Raw genomic sequence first — 13,989 nt, 5'->3', positions numbered from 1 at the left:
CGTTTCTTGGTGCCTGCTTCTCTCCCCTTGCTCCTGTGCTGTCCCTCGTCTGCCTCTGTGCTGCAAGTTCAGCCAGCAGGCAGTGACGCATGCAGAAGTACTAAGCATGTGCTTATGCTATACAATAAGCACTCAGCTCTCACGGGCTGCTCTTCAGCCTTGGGCTCCAACACACTCGAGCAGAAGGATGCCAATATCACCCTCGCTGTGCAGAGGGGCAACGTGACTCACGCAGGGCTGCCCGCAGCTGGGACTAAGACACAGGCAGCCTAAATTTCTGTCTGATGCTTGTCATCTAGTGAACGGCCCTACCTGTCTCTGGCTGTGCTGTCCAACCCACTAGCACCTGCCTGCTCTGCCACATGCCCAGAGCAGGGAAAAGAGAAGGTTTTTCCCCCACAGGCTGTACAGCAGATGTACAGGTAGGGTGGGGAGATGCAGAGCCTGCTCTTGATGCTGGGGTTGCGCACTGCTCTGCTCGCCCAAGGCTCCCAGACACCCCCTGGGGATGTCTAAGGGATGCTGCAGCGCCGTGCAGATGCCGTCTGGGTACCAGAGCTTCAGCAGCACAACAGCCTGGTGTGGCTGGCATGCACGTGTGGCGGGGGCCAGGGCAGTGGCGTGGAGCAGTGGGGAGAGGCGGGCGCCTTGCATCAAACTCACAGGCTGAGGCGAAGCGACAGAGCAGAAAGGGCGAGCGGCAGGGAGGGCGAGAGGCTCAACCCGAGTGATGGAGGAGCAGGGGGAGGGAGCAGGTCGGTAGCCTGCCTGTGGAGCAGCGATTTTCATTATTGAAAGTAACCCCTGTCCCTTTCTAACCTTGCATCTGATAAACTGTTCTCTGATTTCATTTTGCTTTTTAAATTCTCCCTCAGGCACCGCTGTAGCTCAAGTGTGGTCTCCAATATTTATATCTTTCTGTCTCTTCTATTTTCTTTCTTATTTGGGAAATACACCCAAGAGGACTGTGGGACCTGGGGAGAGTTAGAAACAGAGGAGCTGCCACTTTGGATCAGTTGACCTAATCCAAGATCATCCTTTCTACTGATGCTCCATCTCAGCAGAAAAGGAGACCAGCCATCGCAGTGAGAAATGCACCGATGCAGCTGTGTGGTGGAAATATCCTCCCCTTGCAGTACGAGGTTTGCTTTCTATTTGGTGAGATGTGTATCCAGGGGACCCCAGCCGGGTGCTGGTACAGGACTACCCACTGTGTGGGTGCTGAGCTGGGGCTGGGCAGCCCAGGCGTGATGTTGGATTGATCATCTTCTTTCTCTGGGCCTCAGGTTTCTCATCTCTGAGCAGAGAGCTAATTAGATCGGTTTCCTTCATCAAGTGCTTATGTAATGCCTCTCCAGCTGAAAAATGCTGGAGAAGATGCCTTGTTTTGTAGCTCAACAAGAGAAGAGAAAAGCACAACAGCTACCTCTGGACCTAGAAAATTCCTCACCGGTAACTTCAAGTACATGGGAGAGTGTATTCCTGTCAACAAGGGGAGCTGAGTGTGTGCCGTGCTTCAGGCAGAGATGCAAACAGATAATGCTGGGAAGAGTCACTGCAATGGAAAAGGTCCCTTTCAGCTTATGTCCTGGGGTCTGATCTTGTTCTGTCTTGCTCTGGAGCACAGGACCAGGATCGCTGGATGTAAGCAGTCTTCACCTTGGAGGAAGGTGAATCTCAACCCCCTTTTTTTTTTTTTTTTGAGGCAGGGAGCTCCACAGGCTGTCCTAAAATGCTTGTACTCCTTTTCATTCCTAGATTGTCTTGTGCCTTCAGTGCGCAAGCTTCTCTACCACAGCGCATCAGAGGAAGGGAAAGAGTCTGATCCATAAGCATTTTCGGTGTCCCAGTGGAAGCTCTCTTGTTTGCGCTCAGAGTTAGCTACTGCCTTCCCCAGGCTTGCGCTGCTGTCAGCAAAAGCAGCATCTTAACCAAGTTATGTCTTTCCTGAGCCATCGCAAATGTGAAGGAGCCTCACAATTTGTATCTCTTACTCTTATGGGCTCCCACCTTGGTCCTTTCTATTCCTGCTTTCGTGCTCTGGGAGGCCCTTGGACCCAGGACTTCTTGGGCCAGGTTATGTTGTGCAAACCTATCACGAGGTGGCACCAAAAGATTGCCTTTGTTGTTCCTTTTTTTTTTTTAATTCTTTCTCCATTTTCTTTATTCACCCCAGCTGTTCCCTCAGTTTTCAGCCCGTTGCTGCTATCTGCCACTCAGCTGGCTGTGGACACTCGGCTGTTTTTCCTCCAAGGCTCCCCTGGGTCCAAAGCCCATGGTCAGGGACCATGGGTCCAGGGTCTGCTGGGATAAAGCACCTGGGATAAATGCAGAGCATGGCACTGAGCCTCGAAGAGTTAAGACTGAAGAAGGACTGTCTGCTATCTGAGAGGCAGCCTTGCTCTCTTCACTCTTTCGAAGAGCAGGGAAGATGCCTGTGAGGAGACCCCAGTCCAGCCCAGGGTGCTCTTCAACCCTTGTCTTCCTCCTCTGCACCCTGGAGGAGCTGCTGAAGGGAGGGTGCTCTCGCCTGCTCTGCTCTGGCCTCCCTCCAGCTGTGTGTCCCCTGGACAGTCTGTCCTTCTGCAATGGGCATTTGGCAAACACATGGCTGGTGTTGGCCTACTTCAGCTCTCTGCCATGGTCTTGCGTACGAGGTTATCGGGCTGCTGTGCCCAGGTTCCCCACAGCTGCCCTTTACATGATCAGGTGAAGCAGATCAGAAGGGCTTAGCTGTGGTGCTCACTGACGAGCTGGGAAACTGGCTGTCTGGCCCTTTGGAGCGGAGGTGAGAAGGTTTTGAGCAAGGTGACAAACTGGCACCCCATGGATTGTGCGGGACAGCCCCTTAGAGACTGGGCCTGAGCCCATGGGATGCTTTGGGGAAGCCCAGAGCCAGATCCCATGGATGGATCCCACAGATTCCCATCTAGAGAAAATTCACCCGGGGCTTTTGAAGACAGTGCTCCTCTTCCCAGCAGCAGCTTGCCAAACTGTAGTGGTGAACTTCCTTTCCTAGGCTGTTGGGTTAAATTGAATTCCATCCCTCGGAGACTTCTCCCTCAAACACACACACCCTCATTACGCTTTTCCTCTCTGCTGCTGTTTTTCCTAACACACCACCTTTTCCTGCATGGTCTCTGTCTCCTGTCTAGAAAACTGTCTGCCACCATACCTCCAGCTGCCCTTTGGGGGCAGGGATTCCTTTTTCCCTTGTGCTCTCTTTGTTTCTTTCCTCTGCCAGAGGGATTCATTTATATTTCCTCCCTCACCCCTTTCCAAGCTGTTCTCTTTCACTATCCCCTTCTCCACTTGTCTCAACCCCTTTGGGGTAAGGAGGGGAGAGGAGAAGGGGTGGCACAGCTTGCAGATGTTACCAGTTCACAGTGGCATTCAGTGCAGCCCAAATGGTCCTTCTGTGCTCCACCTTCTTCTTCAGCCTCCACTCCCCTGCCACCTCGTGGGCTGTTTCATGCCCCGTCTCCAATATTACACCTCTTAAGGGGCTTCTTCTCCAACATTTATGATGCTCTGCCTTCATCAAGCGATGGGGGCCATCTTCAACCTCCGCTGCCTGCAAAGAGATGCTAAGGACCAGCCTCTTGCTGTGGGTACCTTGCTTTATATGGCGGAGTCTGCAGTAGATGACAGGTAAAAAAAAAGCTCAGCACTGAAGCAATGGGATGAGGGACCTCCAAGAGGGAGCTGACATCCGTCCTGGGAGCTGTGTGACCATGGGGATCACGAGCTGCGGATCTGATTGCCAGCACCACGGCTGTGAGGGAGTGCACGGCCAGCTCGGAAATGCTCCGGCAGATCTGTGTGAGGAGCTCTGTTTCAGAGCCACAACACTGAATCACTCCCAGAAATCCCCCGCCAGCCTAACCACAGACAGCGGGGAGAGGGGAAGGTGGGGAGACGTGTGGTGCTTCCATTTCCTACAACAAAGCGAGCGTAAAGGGGATTAGGAAGGCAATGCTAGGGGAAAGAGGCAGAGATTGAGGAGGAAAGGGAACATTAAGATTGAGAGGGATAATATGCAGATTGAAGCTGCTGGGCTAGAACAGAAGAACTTCTCAGTCTATATATTTAGCTCAGTGAGGTATATAAACAGAAACCTACAGCCAGCTCAGCCACTTCTCCCCCAGCGGAGTGAGTCATCAGCCCTTGGATCTAAAGTTAGGTTCACGTCAGAGCTTACACTCTCTCTCTCTCTCCCTCATTTTATTTTTCTCTTTCTATTTTGAAGGGTGTGGGAAAAGCTGAGCACCGTCTCCTGGAAGCAGCAAACACAAACCCGCGGCGGCAACAGATGCTGGACCTGCTGCCCCACCTGGGAGCGCCGTGGAAGAGCCTGCTGCTGCCTGGCCGCTCCTCTTCCCTGCCGTGTGTCTGGGGATGGGCTCAGCCATGGCAGGTTGGTGCCCCTGGGGCTTGGCCATAGGATGCCTCTAAATCCAGCGCTGCAGGCTCAGCTTCCCCTCTGCCCCCCGCCGCCTGCAGACCTGCTGGGCGGAGGGATGCGTCTCCTCACCTTGCAGCCTCTCTGCTTGGGTGATGCTTCCCCTTTCCTGCCCGTTCCCCTGCACCTGGTGCCCTCTCCAGTGCTGTTTGCAGTGGATCTCATACTTACTGATCCACCAGCCAGTGCTGGTGGCCCAGGTGGTGAAAGGTGTGGGCTTTGTTGTTCCTCTCAAAAACTGCAGAGGAGACAGAGAGGGACCCTTGGAAGTGCAGTGGATGCATGTGTAGGACCAGCGTGTGCCATGCTCACCTCTGTTCTGTTCTGTTCTGTTCTGTTCTGTTCTGTTCTGTTCTGTTCTATTCTATTCTATTCTATTCTATTCTATTCTATCCCATCCCATCCCATCCCATCCCATCCTATCCCATCCCCAGGAGCTGACAGAAATCCTGCCTGGTGGAAGGGGTGTAGGGATGAGGGCTCTGCTCTGGATTTCTTTCTGTGCAGGAGCACGAGCTGCCCTAGACTTGCTTTTTTTGCCACCAAATTTGTGACAGGATGCACAGCATGGCTCCATTTCCCGACCCAGCCTCTTTCTCTCTCCCCTCCTTCCGTGCCTGCCCCATGTTTTTATGGATCTGGAGGGTTTGTCTCAGTGGGAGCTCAAGTGTTACCCGATCCTTGTGGTGTGGGTACACTGGAAAACAAACAGACATGGTCCTGGGGTGTGTGCATCCATGATGACCCATGGGTTGTCCTTCTTATGTGTTTATGTGCATCCCTGTCCCCCTCTGCGTGTTCCCTGCATCTTCCTTCACAATTTCATTTCTTTTGCCTCTCCTCAGTGCCCTTTCTTCCTCTTCTCTCACCCTCTCCCTCTTTCTCCTGCCCTCCTCCTCATTCTCTTTTTCTCATTTGATATTCATGCATGAATAAATTCAATTGCATTTTTTCCCTGTTCCCCCTGAAGGGGCTTGTTGGTGAATTGCAGGCATCTGAAATCATATAATGCTCAGATTCATCATTTCGGGGACAGAATTGAAGCCCTTCTGCTTCCCAAGAAGAAATAGCAGATGCCTTTTTATGAGGAGAGGTAATGGCAAATATCCTGTGACTGGTGAGGGGGAAGACAGAAAGCCAAGGGGATAGACCTCTGCAACCGAGGTGGACTTATAGGGACGAGCAGACTAGGTCAGCCAGCCCCTCTAGCATATGTAGGGTTGGGGAAGGCACACGCAGGTGTGTATATATGGGAGTGTGAGTGCCTACATTGCCTGTGATAGGCACCAAAGCATTCAGAGTTCACCTCTGCCTCAGCTGACTTTTGGGATGATTACATGGTCCTGGTGGCATCACACCAAAGCTGGTTTGTCACAAAACCACATCCAGCCTGCACCTTGAGGGGCTTCACAATGTGTACAGGAACCTGCTTTGTCCCTGCTCTTGCCAGGCAGCCCTCCGGCTGGCGCAGGATGGTGGGCCTGGACTCACCACGACCACCCCTGGTACTGAAGGAAGCTGGACACAGCATCCTACACCACACAGTGAGAGACAAGGAGAGCTCCCACCAGCACAAATATTTATCCTGGAATTAAATCTCCCCCCAGGTTGAGGCTGATGCATGTGCTTACTATACATCTGCATCCCTTTTCAGAAGCTATGAGAGGAAAAGCAGTTTTTCAGGCAGGTTGTTGATCAGACAACTTTTGATGCTTGCAACATTCCCATCATTTACAACACTGTTCTCTCTTCTTTTTTAGCACTCCTGGTGCACCTTAAGGATCCTCTGAGGGCTGAGTTCGTCTTTCAGGAGAGGAAACAAGATTAGACGCTCCATAAAACACAACCCTGCTCTGCTGAAAGTGGGCAGCGACTGCTGCCTCTGATCCAAAGGCATTTCAGGGCCTCGCAAGGGGCCGTGGCAGGGCCAACCACTGTCTTGAGGCTCGAGGGACTTTAAACCTAGGTGGCAAAACCAGCCCTGGGCTCCATGGCTTCTGCTCAAGGCCTGTGGCAAAGCCAAGCCAAGCCAAGCCATGCAGGGATGGAGGGTGGTTTTCACTCTAGATCGTGGCTTTACCAGAAGGTGGGCCTGCTCCGTGTCCGTCTCACGGAGAGTTAACATCAGAGGGCCTGTTTCGCAGTCAGATCGAAGTGCCTGCTTTCCCAGCCATTTTTAGGTCAGAAGTGTTAATTACCCTGACCCAGCTATTCCAGCCGTGAGCACAAAGTCTGCGTCAGCTGGCGCAGTCTTCGTCTTGGTGGGGAAGAGACGGAGAAGAATCTGTGTAGCCCTGAGAGGGAGCAGAGGAGCCTCTGGGGTGCAGCACATGTTGTACTGCATCCCAACTGAGAGCCAGGCGTTTCTTAGCTCTTTATTTACAACATACGCCCGTGGCAGAAGCCACGTGGCAAGAACATCTCCATCTCTCCTCATATCTGGGGGTTTATTGGTCTGGGCAAGAAAAACCCATGATGAGCCTTGGGGGTGACTTGAGACTAACCCCCACTAAGAGGTGGCTGCGCTGGTGTGGGGCCAGGCTGCTCAGCCACGGGATGGGGCTGGTGGGAGAGATGGGGCCAAAGTGCTCCTTATAGCCCTCCTATGGTGGAATCCTTGTGGTTTTTGTCCATCTCTCTCGTTTCCCCACGGCAACACAAAACACAGCAGAAAAGTAAATTTCAGCGAGTTGTGCCCACCCCTGAGCTCCCGTAGCAGTTTTGGGAGCAGGGCGAGGGGCTGACTTTGAGGGAGGGGGTTCAGGTTGCTGTGTTAAATCTCCCCAGAGGGTGTTTGCCCACTCTGTTTGCTTTGTGACCTGGGAGGGACACATGTTCACCAGTGCAGGCAAGGCAAACATGCCAAAGCCAGTGCCTATCAGGGAAGGGAGGCAGAGAGGGCTGAGGGCAGGGGACAAGAGCCTGTCCCGAGACCCCCCGCACCTGTGTGTGCGGGGAGATTTCTCCCCTTCCCCTGAAATCCCTACCTTGTGCGCCTCTAATTGTAGGTTTCCCCTAAAGACATTTGGTGTCACTGTAAGGACGGCGTTTCTCTCTCCCTCTATGCCCGTACAGTTATTCTCACTGTGCAGTCGCTCCGCGAGCCGCCGGTGAACATACCATAAGACACAGATAGAGAGAGACAGACAGAAAGCACACACCGGCCCTTCCTCCTTGCATCCCCACCGCCGACCAGCCGAACTTGCCCCCACCCACACCTCCATCGCCTTCCAGCACCCCACCGTCGGTTTGACCCTCGGGGCTTTTCGGGAGGAAGCTTCTGTCACTTCTTAACACCACCCGCCTGGAAAACACACACACACACACACACACACACAGCCACACGCAGCCCCCCAAGCCCTCCAGAGAAGGAAGAGGTCCTATTTGTGTGTTTTTTATTTTTTTATTTTTATTTTTGGACACCGGAGCTTCAGACTCCAGCCTGAGCAGCCACAATTTCTTAACATGTATTCTCCTTTTAAACCATCTCCTTCCTGCACACGCTCAGTACTCGCAGCTCCGGATCTAACACAACTCCCCGGTCCTTGCCTGCAGGTCCTTTGCTCCCCGTCACTCAGCTGATCCTCATCTTTTTCTTTTATTTTCCCCCCCACCCCCCGGGGTGCTGAGGTGTGTGTGTGTGTGTGTGTGTGCCCGTGTGCAAGGAGGGGGGTGGGGGCGGGGGGGCTTTTTTTTTTTTTAAATTTTATTTCATTTTATTATTATTATTTTTTTTCCCGGTGGGGAATTTTTCAAACCGTCTTCGTTAGTGTTTTATTTTGCTCCTCTGACTTGGACACTTCTCCCTTGGAGATTTCTTTTCCATGCAAAGGTAGGTGAGAAGCATGCACACCTGGCTAACCTTATGTCTGTCTTGTTTCGCTCGTTTTCGCTTCCCTTCTCGTAGGGGACTTGCGCCCACCCATGTACCTGCATCATCCCTCTTTGCTTTCCTACCTGTTTCCTCCCCGGCAGAAGTAAAGGCTCGGGGTAGACATTTCTGTAATGTGAACAATTCTGGCTTTCCGGAGAGGAAAGTTATTTCCCTGTGCATGCCCAGCTGTCCGTGTGTGTCCATGTGCGGTGCCCATGTATGTAAGGCTGCCTCTGTTTACCCAACAAGTAGCAAGAATTGATTTCGGTGTGTGATCTGGGCAGGGGTGGTGGAACGAACGTGTGGCCAGCGATTCACGTCCACGGACAATTAGAGGAGAGAACGCGTTTGTCACACATTTCCAGCATCTCTTTCTGCGTGGCTATAAATGTTACAGAGAGCGTGGATAATCCCAGGAATTTAAAATTGAGCCTTGCTTAGTTTGCGATGTTGTGATGGGGAAGGACGGTGGGAAAGAGGAAGGGTTACAAAACCTCCTCCCTGGAGAGGTAACTGTCTGAGACTTGTATATATATAACTTTTCTTTAAACCATCTCGCTGGTTAGGGGCTTCTTGGGTTCAGGATATTTTTTTTTTTGTTTCTTTGCCAAGTGAGAGTTGGGTTGAGGATTTGGGCTTCATAAATTGCCTTTCCTTGGTTTGTTTGTGATTATTATTGCGTTTGAATCGTGTGTGCAACATCCAAAGTGTCTGAGAAGGGACAGGGAATAGGATGTACTTTAATATAGCAAATGCATCATCTTCTGTACATCACTGGAAGCTGTTGGCTGGAGTCGAGGGGGGGAGGAAGAGAAATGGAAAATTAAAAAAAGAAGAGAACCAGAAATAATGTCAGACATCGGTGACTGGCAATTATCTGACATATTTTCTGCCAATACTGTTTTTTGTAACACTCTTGATGGAGACCTTTTTCTTCTTGGTAACAGCAGCTGTGTGAAAAGTACCAGGGGCTTTAAAAAAAAAAACACAGCAGAAAGAAAAAAGGAAAAACAACATGCATCATTTCCTTGCAAATTATTACAAAGAAAAATGGTAAACATCAAAAAGCAGAACTTGCTCTGCATTTTCTCTCTGCTAATAAGGAGTGTTTTTCTCATTGATCTGGGGGTTGCTAGCGGTTCTGTATCTCTGTCGCATGGAAGGCTGCGATGTTAATTGTCAGTTGTTTCTGTGTGCTGTTGCAGAGCTCTCGCTCTTAAATTTGGGCTGGTGATTAAGGGTTTGTTACCTTGGGAGAAGGGAGGGGTCTGCAGACCCCCATGTCTTGCTGCTTTCCCTCCAACATGTGAACTTCTTTAGCAGAAGGAAACCCGCAAGCTCCTCATCTTCTCAACACCCCACCTGCAAGAAAACTTTTAATTCAGAGCCTTGGGAGGGGAATCGAGGAGTCCCCTTTCTGCCCCTTTCCCCCTGACGTTTTAAGGACACCTGCTGAGCATCTCTCACCCACTCCCTCGGCAGGAGGGCAGCCACCAGCAGGAGATGGCTCCCCGCTGCCTGCAAGGGCTGGTGCTGCTGGGCTGAAAGCATTTATTGCTCTCTTGCCATTAAAATAACACCATGGCTTCATGGCACGTGCACCGTGAGGCTCCTAAGAGCAGCAGCAGTACTTGCCTGGCGGTGCGGTGCCACCATTCTCTGACCCAGGGGAGCGTGTGGGGGTCAGAGAGGGGCTGGATCTGGCCTCTGCCTTGGGTTCCCTTCCTAGCTGGCAGGGAGCGTGCCCTGGCTGGAGGCTGGCAAAGCAGCATCCCTGCAGATCTTGGTCTGCAGATCACTGGGATGCACGCATCTCACCGGGAGGTCTCGGGGTGAACATCCCAGAGGAGAGGGAGGGAGATGAGGGGGGAGATTTGATCTGCTGGCGCCTCGTTGGTTTGCCTTATGGAGCCTGGATGTGCCATGATGCAAAGCAGGGGTTGTGCCAACTCACACAAAGTCTCCCCTGGCTGCTGCCCTCGGGGGCTCGGGCAGTGGACACAGCTGGAGCAAGGCCAGCGCCGCTGCAGCCGTCGAGGAGAAGCGCCGCGGGAGGGGGATGCTGATTCACCAGGAGCTGGCTGCTTGTGTGGGTGTTTCTGGATAGGCACAGTGGCCTCCGCTGTGACATGAGGAATGTGGCTGGGCTGCTCGTGTGCACCTCTGATGCTGGGTGAGCTTTTCTGTGTCCCCATCCTTGTCCCCTCCAAGAGCTGCGCCTTCCCCACTGGTCCAGCCCCGAGCATCCTAAAAGTGCTGGCAAAACACCTGTGCCCTGAGCTGTGGCCTCTCCCCTCCTCCTGACTCCTTCCACCCTTTCACCAATCCACTTCAGAGCTGGGTGCATCCCTGCTGCCTGGTCTGGGCTTGGAGGATCCCTGCGTCCCTGCCCAACGTGACTCGGTCCTCGCCTGCAGCCCTGCGTTGTGTTACAGCCCTGTTCCACCCCGCAGGACATCCCAGACCAAGGGTGGCTCAGGCTGAGCCCTTGCCATCTTTGATTTTGTGAAAATCTTTCAATTCCAGGCTCTGCTGCAAATAAGCCATTTGCTTGGTCAGCTTTTTTTCTTCTTCTTTTTTTTTTTTTTCTGGAGAAAAAATTGTTGAAACCAATTTCTATTCATTTTCCTCACAGGGAACAAGTATCTACAGCTGGAAACTCATGAAATGCACATGCAGTGTTGGCTTTTTCAAAGAGCTGGCCGCTGATTTAAAGTAAATTTGATCTTTTATTAAATCCAAGTCCTAATCCTGCAAATTTAACCGAGCAGGTGAACGGCTGTACTTGCAGAGAGCCTTACTAAAACTGCTGGGTCCACCGATGGGCTCAGAAATCAACTAGCGCAGGTGAATCTGCAAGATCAGATAGTTCCCTCTCTTGGCTGTATATTTTTTACATCCGTAAGATGGAATAACAGAGGGGGGATTTTACGAGTGTTTAAGTTGTACACAACCCCAGCCTGTTATTGGAAAGTAGAGTGTTTTTTTTTTTTCCTCCAGCTATGCAGAGGTGTGTGGTTGTTTGTAATGACCTAATAGAGTCAGCTAATTCAGTTTATTCATCTGTGTCTGAAATGCATACCTTGAAGCCCTTAGAAATCGCATGGTGGCTTGAAAAATGTCTTAGACCAATACCAAATGTATTTAAGCCTTCTAATCATAACTCAGACCACATAAATCAACCCACTAACTTGGTAATAAACTCCTTGCTTTCCTGGTACTCATCGGCCCACCGTGTTTGAAGCACTGCGGTGTGCCCTGAAGAGCAATCAGAGCAGTGCCTCAGGGACTAATTGCAACGAGGAGATCTCAGAAAATGCCACAGTGCTTGCCTGAGATGAGGGGAGCACAGGAGGGAGCTGGTCCCTTGGCCAAGCCAGGCTCTGTCATAGGGGGCTTTGCAGGTCAGAGCCAGCCCGTGGGCGAGCGTAGGTGCTGGTGGTGGGAAAAGCTGCTCGCTGGTGTTCTCGGCAGCAGCTGGTGCTGCAGGATCCTGCTCTGCTGTTCCCTGATGTAAAACTCGATGGGGCATCCCGGCGAGGGTTAGCGAGTGGCATTTCCACCTGAGACCATTGGAGGTTGGGGTTATGGCTGTGGGATTGGATGGGATGGAGAGGAGCCACCGAGCTCTGTGGTGGGAAGCTGGGGAAGGGGATTCTGCAGCTGTGATGTGGATGCTGAGACTCTCTGTGTGGTGTGATTGTTAGAGGGGAAGGGAGGTATTTTATTTTGTTTCTCTGAGGTGTAAGAGTTTGGCTGTGGCTAGAGAAACAGACTTGTACAGGGAGCACAGGTGGGCTTAGCGCTGTTAAGCATTTCCCAGGTGTTGCGTTAGTGTGCCTTACTGCCAGGCTCGATGAAATCACTTGCCATGATGCAGGTTAGGAGTGGACTCTCCTTCAGGCCAGGCTAGCAGGGATGGATGAGACCCTATTCCTTTTGGTGCACTGTGTGCCTTTGCATGTGCAGGGTGTGCAGTGTGTGCTGCCCAGCACCATCTCTCCTTCCCTCCCAGCATCAGGACTTGGAGCAATGGTGAGGCCCTCAATTACCTGTCTGCCTTGGGCACTTTTTTTTTTTTTTTTTTTGGTATTCTGCCTCCAGAGTTGCTCTAAGTTGGCAGTGGGGGTGGTAGGAAATTTGGGAAGGGGTAACACTGTGTGTTTATGGACCTTTTAGGACTGAGTTTTTTTGTAGGTCTGCCTGCTATAGAGAGGGATTGGACTTGGACTACAGGGGTCAGGTGTGGCAGTCCCTTGCAGTGGTGTCTTTGCTGGTTTTCAGTGGTTTCTACTCAAGCAGCCATCTAATTTTTTATTTTTTTTTCCTGGTGGCAGCAGGGAGAGGACTTTTAAGGCTCATAAAAATGAGTAGCAGAGCCAGCAGTGAAATCGTGTGGGATGTACAGAGCCATCATAAGGTCTGCCTACTGACCTGCAACCGAACAGCCCATAGGCCTTTGCAGGAAGGCTGCCAGCATTGTCTCCCCTGTGCTTCCAGATGATTCCCATCTTCATATCTCCATTCTTCTCCTGTATCCCCTCTCTGTTCACCAGCAGAGGCTGGGGTGTCATAGTACTGCACATAGCTTCAGCTCCCTTCCTGTTTTTGTTTATTGGCAGAGTTTGCTCCGAATGTGCATCTGGGTTTATGCAGAGTATCTCCTTTGGAGGCAGGAGGGGAGATGGTAATTTATAGGGAAGGGAGAGGTGGAAGTTAAAACTGACTTGATGCTCCCCAAATCCCTTAGTGATGTGTTCCCTATAGATGAGCTCCTTCCTCTCCCCACCTGCCTTTCCACCCTGGAGGGTGTCCTTTCCAGATGTGAGCGGTGGTGTGGGTTGGAACAAAGCCTGGTGGTGGGGCAGAGTGAGAGACTGTGTCCAGCACAGCGCTGTGAAGGGGAGCAGGGGGTCCCATGAGGTCTTCCTGCTTCTTGTGCACTGCCTGCTCACTGCAACATGTCCTGACGGCATGCTGAGGTGGGTTGGGCACTGGGAGAGGGGCAAAAATTGTTGATCCAGGCTGGGCAGAAAGGGCAGAGCTTATCTAGGACCAGCCACCACCTGTGCTTGCATCAGCTGCAGCTCTGTCCCCCCATCCCACAGGGGGAACAACCATGGGGCACAACCAGAATATGTGCACATTTTGCCTCTCCTGCAAGCACTTTGTATTCCAGCTCAAGGGCTTCGGATGTGAGGAGAGCTCTGAGGCCATCACTGCTGGGAGCCCACAAGGGTGCTTTCTTCCTCTTCACCACCCTCATCAGACCCATCTTAGCTGAAATCTTCATGGCTGTTGTGGTTTAAGTGAAAGGACACGATGGGAATCCACTTGCATGGAAAGGGCCAGTGTCACAGAGGAGGCATGCTGCAAGCAGGTTGTAAAGGGAAAAGCTTCCCCATGGATGGGTCTGCTAGACTGGGGAGTCTTCTCCAAAAGGTCATTTTTGGGTGCCTATGTATTTGGGACTGTGCTGCTCCCATGCCTTTTCTTCTTCCATCTCACCAGCAACACCTTAAGTGACCTCCGCAGCATTTCCTTCAGGCTTGGCCAAGGGTGCCCACTTTGCTGTGGCATGGACAAGGGCCCAAAGCATGGCCAGGACAGGGCTCTACTGGCCATGTGAGGCAGGGATCAGTCCTGTTGATTA

The 13,989-nt window shown here is 51.9% G+C and overlaps 1 protein-coding gene across 3 annotated transcripts in view; it reads left to right on the top strand.

The window, feature by feature from the left end:
• Positions 1-7,918: 7,918 nt before the first annotated feature.
• Positions 7,919-13,989, top strand: part of CACNA1I (calcium voltage-gated channel subunit alpha1 I) — a 161,868-nt gene continuing 155,797 nt past the window's right edge. For 2 of the 3 annotated variants that reach the window (XM_048069774.2, XM_048069773.2), the window contains exon 1: positions 7,919-8,294. The gene's annotated coding sequence lies outside the window, so the exon portion shown is untranslated. The remainder of the gene's footprint in view (positions 8,295-13,989) is intronic. The other variant, XM_066996050.1, reaches the window with a different exon arrangement.

This window comes from Anser cygnoides, chromosome 1 (genome assembly GCF_040182565.1).
Source record: "Anser cygnoides isolate HZ-2024a breed goose chromosome 1, Taihu_goose_T2T_genome, whole genome shotgun sequence".
NCBI lineage: Eukaryota > Metazoa > Chordata > Aves > Anseriformes > Anatidae > Anser > Anser cygnoides.
This window is presented reverse-complemented; position numbering and strand designations above follow the sequence as displayed.